The sequence below is a fragment of the Plecotus auritus genome, assembly GCF_963455305.1.
Source record: "Plecotus auritus genome assembly, chromosome: 1".
Classification (NCBI taxonomy): Eukaryota; Metazoa; Chordata; class Mammalia; order Chiroptera; family Vespertilionidae; genus Plecotus; species Plecotus auritus.
The window spans coordinates 75,831,747-75,844,826 of NC_137770.1; positions in this window are offsets into that span (position 1 = coordinate 75,831,747).

The following is a 13,080-nucleotide window of genomic DNA, read 5'->3' on the forward strand; positions in this document are numbered from 1 at the left end:
CAGTAACCACCAGAGGCTCACCCCGATGGCAGCGACCGGCACCCCTCCTTGGTCTGGTGCCTCCGCTCACCTGCTCCACCATCCCGCCACAGCCAACGCCCACCATGTTCTGCGTGCACCCCCTGGTGGTCAGCGCACGTCATAGCTATCGGTTGTTAGGTTGTTCCACAGTTTGGTCTATTTGCATATTAGCCTTTTATTACATAGGATTACTATACAACCACATAATTCTTCCCAGTGATTTTGTGTCTCCACAGAGATGTGAGTAGTGGATTTCTCTCAGTAAAAATAAACAGATAGCTAGATAAGTACCAACTTTTCACCTGTGCCTTCTGCCCCCATTCACACAAATTGCAGTCTGTGCCAACTATTTTGTGAGGCTCATGGCATGGGGTTAAAGGAGGCACAAAGCCTGTTGCCGTGTATTCTATGCATGTTGGCTGGGAGAAGGCAAATCTTAGTCTCAGGGACACTGTTTTCTGTGTGGCTGCACATTAGTCTCCCCTGCCCATAGGCAGTAATAGGGGATTTTGCCATCGAAGTGTTTCTTACCCACAGATCATTTGTTTTACCGTTTCCTTTTAGTCAAAGCTGCGAATCTATACACTACCTCCAGTTAACCAATTACTTGACCAGCAAAGAGGAATTTCATTGAAAAGACTTTTCATAGCAGAAACCCCAAGTCTAACAGGTGGAAAGGCAGATAAAATAATGTGAAATACCCTACATCCAAAGTCTGTAGACATGGCTATAGACTCCCCTCTGTCACCAAATGGGAGTAAATCCATAGTTTGCTGTTTCTCATCTGAAATGCAGAAGATACCGCTTAGCTCAGAAACTCTCTGATAAGAATACTAATTTTAAGAGCCATTTATGACTGCAGAAATGCAACTAGAACATAGATTTTCTCCCTTGTACATGACAAATTTCTAATCAGATCCAGTTAGAGGAACAGAATCCTGGAAGAAGAGCCATCCAGCATCTCATCAGTGCAGACATTGTGTGTGGGGTTTCCTGAGTTCAAGAGGAGTTTGTCAGGATTTGCAAAGATAAAGGTTCCACTTGCTTCAGATTTCTTTCTATAGGTAAGAGCCTCTGATAAATGCATTTGAATTTAATTGATATTCTTTACTCTATAGAAATGTTAATTGTTTATTACATAGTTTAGTAAAGAAAGACCTTAGAGAAATACTTCAGAGAATGAACTGTTAATTTCCATATTGGCTGGTAGTCAGAAAAAAATGTTCTTTTATTTTTATGAATATTTATTTTCTTAATATGTAAAGAACATATACTTCCATATTTTAATTTAGGTGGAGCAAGAGAAGATATATTTCAAGGGGAAAGCATTTAACCCATTTAAGAAATGTAGTCATGTACTAAAAATCATTGTGTTAATTTGTTTATAAGTAATCAATATGGTAATTGCAAGCAATCTATCATTTATTCACTTGCATATAATAAAACTAAATTTTTGAAAAACCTATTTTATTTAAGGTCTACTTACTATAGATAATTTACTATTTAGAGTGCCCCTCTCCCATGCTATCCCTTCACACCCTAGTGAATGCAGTTTTTATACATATAGAAATTATGTAACTGGCTATTTAGCTACAGTATAAGAGATGTTCATCTTATTAATGTGCTTTATTTAGTGATTGTCAATATTGCTATAATTTTACCTACACTCATCCACTATACCCAATAATCTATCTATCTATCTATCTATCTACCTTTCTTCCAGGAAGCTCTATGTATATCTATATATATATAAAGAGTCAGCGTCTGTAACGTCCAAAATGACTGAACAGATGACCGAACACCGGAACTCAGTCCTGCAGTCAGTGCTGGGTCGCTGCGGCAACCCAGCACTGACTGCCACTCTGCAGGCGCCGTGATGACCCAGCACTGACTGCCAAGGGGGCTGCGGATCAGGCCCAGAGAGAGGCCCAGAGAGAGAAGCAGGGTCTGATCCACAGCCTCCATGGCAGCTGTTGATCAGTCCTTGCCTTGCTTTCTCTCCAGGTCTCACCAGCAGCTGCGGGGGCTGCTTATCAGCCTTTCCTCTCTGATCAGGCCCAGAGATAGGCCTGGAAATACTGACTGGCATAGAAACCAACCAATCAGAACCAAATCTGGGTGAAGTGCCAGGAGCCAATGGCTGTTTAGGAGGTGGAACTTTTGACACTGACTGGCATAGAAATCGACCAATCAGAACCTAATCTGGGTGAACTGAGAAGGCAGAACCTAAGGTGGGGGCTGAGGAGGGGTTTTAAGGACAACAGCTGTTTGGTGTAAGATGTAAGAAAGCAGTTCAATTTTTTAATGATTGGTTTGGCAGTATAGTGCATATGGCTGGCTATCAGTCCAGATATAGGGATTATGTATTTTTGTCTGCCAAGAACATCACCTCCTGCTGTAAAAGGCCCTCCCCCCCATTTAAGCAATCCTATTCTATATAATCTATCTATAGTAATAAAAGGGTAATATGCTAATTAGACTGGGTCGACCGGCCATCTTCAGGATGTCTGACTTCCTTCCAGACAAAGCCATGGTGGTGGGTGCTATGGCAGAGACAGTTAGGGGTGATCAGGCAGGAAGGGGGAGGGCAGTTGGGGGCGAGATCAGGACGGCAGGGGAGGGCAGTTAGGGGCAATCAGGCAGGCAGGCAGAGAGGTTAGGGGCGATCAGGCAGGCAGGGGAGGGGTTAGGGGCGATGAGGCAGGCAGGCGAGTGATTAGGAGCCCGTGGTCCCAGATTGTGAGAGGGTGCAGGCTCGGCTGAGGGGATCCCCCCTCATGCATGAATTTCATGCACCGGGCCTCTAGTTCACATTATAATTTCTTTTCCTAGGGTGTAGACACTATTTCCTCATACAAGAAGAAAGACAGAAAAATTAGGAGTTGGGTTTAGGATCCAAATCATCTATCTCTGATCCATCTATAGAACAATGATAAACATCCTCTGTGAAGTTCTGCATGTATAGTACCATTTATTAGGACTTACATGAGCATCGGTGGTGGTGGCCGACCAGTAAAGTTTGCCACCAAACCCACTGCCACAAGTGAAGTTGATCTGCTAAGTCCCTTCTGGCCTATGGACAGGCTGCATGGGGGGCGAGGGGGCGAGCCAGTGCTGTTGTTTCATAGAGTTTCATAGAGTACAGAACACAGAGAAACACAGGGCATGCAGGGGGAGGGGGACGTGTGAAAGCTGTGTAGGATCAAAACTATGTTTTCTTGATTGAGGAGCTGGCCAGGCCCCCAAGGTCTCACAGTCCGCTTACTGATGGCCTTTGCTATGTTTCCCACAGAATGGGAGGGGGACTTGAGCACGGGAAGGAGCCCATGCTCCCATTTGCCAGACACTAGTAGTCCTTCTTTGCTCAATCACTTGCCACAATGAGAAATAGGACTAGCTGTTCCACAGGGAAACTAACCACTGACAGTAAGGCGAAATCAGTCATCCAAAGTGCTGATGCGGTTGTCATTGGTTTGTTGGTTCATTTATTAATTGGGAATGAGCCTTTCCATGGCTTTTACTGCCCATTTTGTACAGGTGCCTCACACTGGTTCATTGGCTACATTGTCTAGTCATCCACAGGAGGCTAATGTAAATGGCTATGCTACTGGTGATTAAGCCCCCAGTTGATGATGGGACCATTGGTTGTTAGTTTAAATTCCCCTCCAAAGACTTTTTCCCCCAAGTGTTCAAATACAGAAAGTAGCTCAAGATAGTGATTAAGAGACCTGATACACTGAGTAAATAGTGACATTCTTCCACGGTGTGTAATTACTGAGAACAGTCAGCATATGTTAACTAAGTTACACATTTTGTGAAAAAAGAATGTAGAAAATTGAAAGAATACTCAATGTCTGTGCTGGAACTATAGGCTTTCATAGGGCTGCTTCTTGTATCCTATGTCTTTTCAAGAATGAAATTCATCAATAATGTTTAATGCACTCAAGCCTTGAAACTTCTGAATCAAAGCTACTGTGTTGTTTCAAATTAATTGGTTTCTAATCAAGGAAGCTTAGCATAGATATTAATTGGCAAAGTAGATTTGCAGATGCATTTTCAGTAATGAATCTAACGCAGAAATTTGTTTTTACAGAAACGTGTTTTTATCTGTTATGGGGTATATTTATCAAATGTCAGCTGCATGTGGGAATTTGGAATCACTAGGAAGCCTTTCAAACATAAATCTGGAGATTTTATTTGTAACCGCTTTTTAATGTCTTTGCAAAATGTACAGTAACAGCCATTGGAGGCAAGCATCTGTTACACAGTTATCCCCATTTTGTGGATGAGGTGATCAATGACCCTTTCAGTAGATTTCCTTGGCGAGAGGAAAGTTCTGTTCATCACTCCCTGCATTATGTGAAATATCTTAGTTCACTGGGCTTGATGTGGTCTTAACCAATGTGTATCCTTTAGGATACGGGTAACTAAGGAAAATGGTCGTATAAATCCTTCACTATTACGTGAGCTGTTCCTATCCTCCTCCCGTTACACCAGCCCTGCTGAGAACCACTTCATGCTTCAACAATTTGTTCCTGTGCTGAAATGACCAAGGTCAGAACCCAGGTTTCCCAGGGCCTGTGAACCTCTCCCCCAAGGAAGCCCTCTAAAGACGATGCCGTGGTTTAATGTAAGTCCCACTTGCTCAGTCCTGTCCACTCTGAGAAAGGCAGGATGTTATTCCTACCTGAATGGATAATGAGACACAAAACTATTGAGGTTAGTAGGGGTAAAAATAAACATTTATTGAATATTTATGTAGGTCGAAATGGATCGTTTTTGTCCTAGTTACTATGTCAGACTTTTTCCTGATAGCATTTCAATGAAACCTTAATTGATTTTTCAAAGGATTTTTCTTATCTCTATCTTAGAAATGAAGGCAATGTGGCTCAGAGAAGAAAATCACCTGCAGGAGGCCTAAGGTTAGTAAGCAGCGGAGTTAGAATCCAGGAAATGTGTCTGAAGACTGGGCTCATTCCAATCTGCTATCAGCTCCCAAGTTAAACCTTGGGCTGGTCCGGTTCGCGAACCCAGGCTCCTGCCTTCCTGACCTGTGTTCCCTTAGTAAACTAGGGTGCTATGGTACCAAAGCTACAGCTCCATCAACTCAGAGAAAGATTCCCTTCCAATATGGGCACTTGATTAATGAAGTGGCTTAGGGGAAGGGGCCAGAGCTTTCCGATGAGAGGCTGGTCATTCAATTAGTCATCCAACTACCTGTTCGTGACACGGCAAACAGAGGGTCTGAGTCAATCAAAATCAATCCTCCTTTCACAAATGTAACCAAGTGTTGTTCCCACCAGGGAAGAAACTTGTATCCATTAATGAACAAGTAGCAGTGTGGCTGATTGATGACTGAGCAAAGTAGTCATGCTTACTCTACAGAGGGAGCCTTTCCACTGTGGTCATTCTCAGAGTGTTTTCAAGGCTTATTTTCAAGAACCTCAAACTCAACCTGCTCTGTCTTGATCCACCAGCACGAGGTTGTTCTCATCTGTGATCACTTACGGAAGATTTGATTGTCTGATGTCTAGATTTCCTTTCTCCAAACAGGGCTAACGAGTCTCTGCTTGTGTGGTCACCCTTGTGTTCCAGATCAAGATAGACGCCCAAAGAAATCTTTAACATTCTCAAAGCCAATTTAATTCGGCGAATACCAGCTACCTACTGCATGCCAAGTATGGTCACAGACCCTGAGTGGGTTAAGAAGAGGAATATGTGTACATGACAGAGACAGCCACTTCTCCTTAGGAGAGTTGGCAGTATATCAAAGAAGAGGGGACACTTGATCTGGGTATGGAAGACAGACTATTTAAATAGTCAGAGATGCACTTTGGATGACATGGAGGGGAAAGGAAGAGCATGACAGGCAGGCTATGCAGAGTCTGTTAAGGTATGTAGGTCTGAAAGCACATGGTTAGAAAAATATAAGTGCCACCATGCAGAGCGGGGAGGAAAGGAAAGAGGCAGTTGAGGTTCAAGGGGCAGCTAAACCTGGGAAATTTTGTGAAGCAAGATTGCCAAGCAGTGCTAATAAGTTGCAACTTCATTTGGTGTGAAATGAGAAGCTTTTATGAATTTATAAGTACAGCAGGAAAGGAAGATTGTTTAGGACGTACAGCAATTTTAAGATGAGAAATGACTAACCAGTTGATTCTACCAATTTCAAAGTAATACTTCGGAAGAGTGTAACTAAATTCCACCTAGATTAATAGAGCGTCGGGTTAATTTCAGCTTTGGAAGTCAGTACGCCAACTCACTATTTCAAATACACTCCCCTCTCCAGACTTCTGCTATGTAGCATATGTGTGAGAAGATAATTTTATCTGAAATAACTTGCTGGGAAGAATGATAGCATGAAGGCGCATTTTCCTTTGCACTAATAAAGATGGTAGAAAATGCAATCTCAGCCATACTGTTTTGAAATCAAGATTTCTTAGCATGATCCGGAGATTTAATTTGGAAGTATAGTAATAGTAAGCACGGGGAGCTATGCAGAAACGTTGTTGTCTTTCTATCAGTGCTGCTTGATGAAGGATGGCACCCTTGCCTTTGCTTTGCCTACTTTATAAAATCCAAGTTTCTAAAGACTCTAGAGCAGCCGTGGGCAAACTACGGCCCGCGGGCTGGAACCGGCCCGTTTTGCTTTTCTATCCGGCCCGCGGCGCCAAAAGAGCTGAGGGTTCTCTTGCTCTCCCCTCCGCTCCTTCACCAGCAGCAGTGTTAACATGGCAACGTGGAGAATCACGGCCTCAGCTCCTTCTTCTGAGTGGGCAGATTTATATCCGCCCATTCAGTAGAAGGAACAACCTCTCAATCTTCCAGAGGCTCCTTGTAATGTCCACGGACTCGTCCCCCGACATCACCCTGGGAATGCGTAGACACGTTATCGTGGTGATGTAGGGAGACACGCCCCTGGAGAGCACAGTATCAGAGCATTAGCTAAAAAGGAGACCAACAACACTGTTCCCACTGAAGTTGATGTTTTAAAGACCAAAAACCTTTCAACCCAGTCTACATTGCCATCTACATCTATGTCCCGGGCATAATTTGGAAGTTGCACTAAAGAAAATGTTTAATTTACTGTTTACACATTTTGTTCTTTTCTATTTGTTTTAGTTTTAAATTATTTTATTATATTTAAGTTTAATTTGAAAGGCTTTTGTACCTTTCCTTTGTTAGGCAATTTTATTTTGCCTTTGCCATCTTCAATATAAGGTATGTTATTGTGCTATGATTCCTTCATTTTCTGAAGTTTCAAATTATAATAATTAGTGTTTACATTCTTCTTGTTAAAATGTTTGAAATGAATAAAACTATTGAAATAAAAAAAAAGACTGTACCCTTTTATGTAATGATGTTTACTTTGAATTTATATTAGTTCACACAAACACTCCATCCATGCTTTTGTTCTGGCCCTCCGGTGCAGTTTAAGAACCTATTGTGGCCCTCTAGTCAAAAAGTTTGCCCACCCCTGCTCTAGAGATTGAGCCAGAAGATATCAGAGAACGTAAGTAGCAAAGGGTGCAGCAGCCCTATTTTTATTGTCTTTGAGAGGCAAACAAGTTGGTCATCTGGATTCCGTTGCCTCAGTATTGACCTGGCCATTTTAATTACATATATTCCCTAGTCACTAGGGCCTAGTGTAACTTTTCTGTGAATGCACTGAATTTGCTATATCTCTCTGCACTATAGTGTGCGAGCGGATCCACATTAACTTGGGGGCATGTTTCCAATCCTTCCCTTTTTTATTTACTCATGACTTAATTAATTTTAATCCTTTACTGTTGCTTTAAATGCCTCTAATGAGAATAATGCCAACTAGGGTGATTTTCACCTTTTTATTAGCAAATGTGAAACATATGTAACTCATAATCACCTGGTTGCTTCTAGACCAGGGCATCTGGAAAGCCTTTTCAAGATTGCTGCCCTCCCCCGGCACTCACCGAAGGAAAGGCGATCCCGGCGTTTTACTGTACAAATCAAGTCCAGTTTTGATTGTTACAGTTTTCTATTTCCCACTTGCTGTCACGAAGCCATCCTAGACTTTAATGTATCTATTGGACATTTTAAGTGAAATGTTAAATGAAAAGGGCCAAACTACTTCCAACAGGAGAAAGATGTGAGATTGAGTCAAGAACTCGATCTCATGTTCCTTTACAGAGGAAGGAGAATTGTGAAATACTGGTCATCTCCGTTTTAACGAATCTGTGCATTGAACCCTTTTCCCAACAGTCCCCAGATTTCTATCCTTGCAGACACCAATGTGTGTCGCTGATTTAAAACATGTGAAGAGAAGAACGAGTTCTCTCCTTGATCCAACGATAAGCTAGCAGTGGTGGTCAGGAAAGAGCAGCTTAGTCAAAACTTTTTGAAAATAATTATTTATGTTTAGGATGATTGTGACAGAGAACCATGAGAAATTTCTGAATTGCCGATTCTACACAAAATAGTGTGTTGATGCTTGACGTAGTTTTCTTATTTGTGAATAATAATTTTAATTTATTAGTTAATGAATGCAGCCTTCAAGTATTTTCATGTATTTGTAGTTATTAGTATGTGGGATGCTTTTCACAGTTATCTTTTTTCCCCATCACATTGTGACTCCTCAGGTGCCCTAAACCACACAATCTACAGTAGCCATGGCACTGTATTATAATATTATCTTTCCTTCATAACAGTTATCACTGTCAGAGGTTTGCTTACTTATGTACTTTCATATTAGTTTCCAGTCTCTCTCCACTCCAGGATGTGAGCTGCATGAAAGCAGGAACCTTTCTGTAATATTCACCATTGTATTCTCAGCACCTAAATTTGTCTTGGTTGAGGGATAAGCTCAGTTATGAACAGGATAAAATTTTAATGAATTTGGGACTTCCTGCTTATAGAACTTAGGGAAATATTTTTTTCATTAATTAAGATGTGGTTTTCAGAATACAAACTCTTAAAATCCCTTTGTAGTCAAGATGTCCGTGTGGAAAAGTTAGGGGTAAAAAAATATTTGTGCCTTATTTGCTTCTATATGTAACCATACTGCTGAAAACTGAATTGTGACCTCCACCCCCAAATTTATACATTGAAGCCCTAACCTTTCATGGGACTATATTTGAAAATAGGACCTTTAGCAGGTAATTAAGTTAAATGAGGTCATAAATGTAGGGCCCTAATCCAATAGAATTAGTGTCCTTATAAGAAGAGACTCCAGAGAGTGCACTCTTCCATGTTGAGGTCACAGCAGCCCTCTGAACAGCAGAAAGAGAACTCCCTCCAGAAACCAGACTTGCCAGGAACTTGATCTTGGACTCATAGACACTAGAGCTATGAGAGAATAAACTTCTGGTGTTTCAGTCACCCAGTCTATGGCATTTTGTTATGGCAGCCCAAAGAGACAAATACATATACTAATTAACAATTATTCTCAATTACTTTATTAGGAAGAGTTCTATTTTCCGTGCTCTATTATTCAGGTTTTGTAATGTGAATGCCATTGAAAACATTACTTGAAAGGGTATGGTAACAGAAATGAATGGGGAATGGAGGAAATAGTTCTGTAAGGCCAAAGCAGAAATTTGCACAAAAGAAAACTTTCCCTTCTACAAACTTCATTAATTTTGTGGTAGGTTCCAAAAATGCGTGACATTGTATGGAACAAGGACAGCACTTTAACTGATCGAAGGAGAAGATGAATCTTCAAATGGCACAATATTCTGTAAGATCCGGAACATGCTGGGTGGCGTGTACAGTTTTTGAGCACTTCTTGGGCCTTAAGAAAGCAGATTAAGACCAAGATCATGTGTATAAAATAATGATGTCCCTCTGTATTATGTTTAGGTAGTAGATCTAGCACACACAGAGCAGAAAACAAACTAATGCCCATATGTTATTAATTTAGGAAGGCCTTCAAACATTGGGTGGCCTACGTTTTTCTCTTGTGTTTTCAAATATAAAGGCGACAGGTGCCTGTGAGGGGGAAGAAAAGTCATTGTAGCTGAAGGTTCATCCAAATAATGATATTTAAAAAATTACATTGGTCATTTTAATATGCTTTATATACTACTAATCTAAATTAATGGGTGAAGCAGGTGCATACATTATTTTAATTAACAACAGCTGTGTTATGGCAACATTCGGAGCTTATTATGACATCATTCATTAAGAATATGTTGCCCATGAATTTTATAACTTACATTACAAAAAGTTATTAAAGGATGCGACTGCATCTTGGAATAATGCAATAAATATTAATAAAGCATTTATGATTGTGCCCTTCATTTAAAATGTTATCATTATCCTTCAAGCAAGCAGGTGTCAGCATCAGAGCCAAAGAGCCACTTCTGACCACAATAGGACAGTAATGATCAGCAATTTCGCTGAGTGTTTCTGAAACATCCTCCCTCTTTATCAGTTCGGAAGTATTAACTTTCTAAATGGTGGTTCCCAAGTCTTCCTGTGTGCTACCCGAATCTAAACAGGAAGATAGAGGGGAAATGATCTTTCCCGAATCATACCAACTGAGATTTAAGAAGGGACTACTTATAACTATGTATTAGATACTGACTGTGGTTGAGTTTTTCATGCCAAACATAAGTAAGGTTGAGTCAAATTCCTTTTAATTCTGTTGCTTATATTACCGAATATATTCATTGAAAGAGACTCCTTCTACCAAGGCCTGGTGGGATTCCATAGCTCATTAATTGCTTTGAGTCATCAATCAGCTGATAAGTTGCTATTACTGTAGGTAACAGTGCTCAATGGGATGGCTCAAAAGAAGGCTATTATTTCAATTCATCCTGTGCTGTGTGATATAACAGTTTGCAAAACGAATATCAAGGAGTCTTTCCTAGATAAAATGTTATGAAAATAGATATAACATTTTGAAATTAGAGACTCTTAAAATTAGACAAATCAATGACAAGTCCTAAAATGTGTTTTGTGGTGTGTGTGTGTGTGTGTGTGTGTGTGTGTGTGTGTGTGTCTGTTTACAATGTAGAAAATTCAAAGACCTTTTAAACCACAGCTGTGTTGGTTAATAAGATCAAAAACCAAAAACCAAAATCACAGAATTTGTATCATTTCTCTTCATATGATATAGAATACAAAGCCATGAATAACTAGTATTTAACTAAAACTTTTTTTTTTAACTTTTCTTAAATGGAGTCCTAGAATGTGATTTTTTCCCACCAAGCAAGTCCATTTGCAATAAAATTGGTATTTCTGGTCTAACTAAGCAAGAGATGTTGTTATCACTTTTCATTTTCAGTGAATTGCTCTGTTAAACTCTTTAGTTGTTCTCATTTAACTTAGTTTCATTTTTCCTAGCTTAAAATCCTTAGCTTTAACTGATAGCCCTTTTTCCTGACCCCTTTCTCCCATCTTAACCAAACAAACCCAGAAGACAACCATGTTTCCCATCTAATAGATTCTGTTCTTAAAGTTGTCTTTCATATAAAGGAACACTAACAAAAAATAGTAAGTGTTGCCAAGGACATGGAGACCTTGAAACCTTTGCACACTGTTGGTAGGAATGTAAAATGATGCAGCCACTATGGAAAATAGTATGGAGGTTCCTCAAAAAATTAAAAATAGTATTAGGACATGATCCAACAATCCCACTTCTAAATATATCTAAAAGAATTTAAATCAGAATCTTAAAGAGGTACCTGCACTCTCATGTTCATTGAAGCATTATTCATAATAGCCAAGCTATAAAAACAACCCAAATGCCCATCAATAGATGAATGAATTAAAAATGTGGAATATACATGCAATGAAACATTATTCAGTATTAAATATAAAGAAAATCTTTACTATTTGCAACAAGATAAATAGAGACATGGGAGACATTAGACTAAGTAAAATAAGTCAACCACAGAAGGACAAATAATACATGATTTTACTTATATGACCTATCTAAAATAGTCAAACTTATAGAGGAGAGAATAGGATAGTGGTTGCCAGAGGATGGGAGAAGCAAGAAAAGGAGTTACTCAATGGGTATAAAGTTACAATTATACAAGACTAGAGGCCCAGTGCACGAATTCATGCAGAGGTGGGGTCCCCCGGCCTGGCCAGCTATCGGGGTGGATCAGAGCCATCTCGCCCAGTCCTGATCAGGGCCGATCAAGGCAGCTGTGGGGAGGGACCGTGGGAGGTTGGCTGGAGGTGGGAGGTTTGGCTGTGGGAGTGCACTAACCACCAGGGACCAGATCCTGCATTGAGCGCCTACCTCCTGTTGGTCAGTGCATGTCATAGCGACCAGTCGACTGGTTGTTTGGTCAATTGGTCGTAATGGCGCTTAGGCTTTTATATATATAGATGGATAAGATCTAGAAATCTACTGCACAAACACAGAGGCAATAGTTAACAATATGATATTGTAAGCTTAAAATTTAGACCCCACACTTCTCAGGGGAAGCCCCCATCCCAGCTGAGGTCTCCCTCAGGACCTTCAGCTGCCGCCCATCGGAACCCAGCTAGCCCTCTCATGCCTCTGTACTCCTACCAATCTCCATGGCCTCCTCTTTAAGTCCTTGGTTATAAGGCTTCTCTCCAGCTAGTCTTCAGGTGATTATTCAGGATGATTTTTCTATAATTTAGTTGTAATTCCAGTTTGGTCCTGGGAGGAGGTTAGTGTAGCTTTCCCTTGATCCCCCGCCACCTTGGATGTCTATGAGCTTAAAATTTTAAGAGAGTAGATCACATGTTAAGTGTTCATGCCACAAAAAGGGGGGACACAATGACACTTTTTCCAAGTGATTGATATGTTTAACTTCATTGTAGTTATGGTAGATGATTTCATAGGTATATGTCCAAGCTTATCAACTTGTATACATTATATATGTGCAGTTTTTTGTATGTCAATTATTCCCCTATCAAATAAACTAGAGGCCCGGTGCACGAAATTTGTGCATGGGGGAGGGGGTGTCCCTCAGCCCAGCCTGCACCCTCTCCAAACTGGGACCCCTTGAAGATGTCCAACTGTCTGTTTAAGCCTGATCCTGATGGGATCAGGCCTAAACGGGCAGTCGGACATCCCTCTCATAATCCAGGACAGCTGGC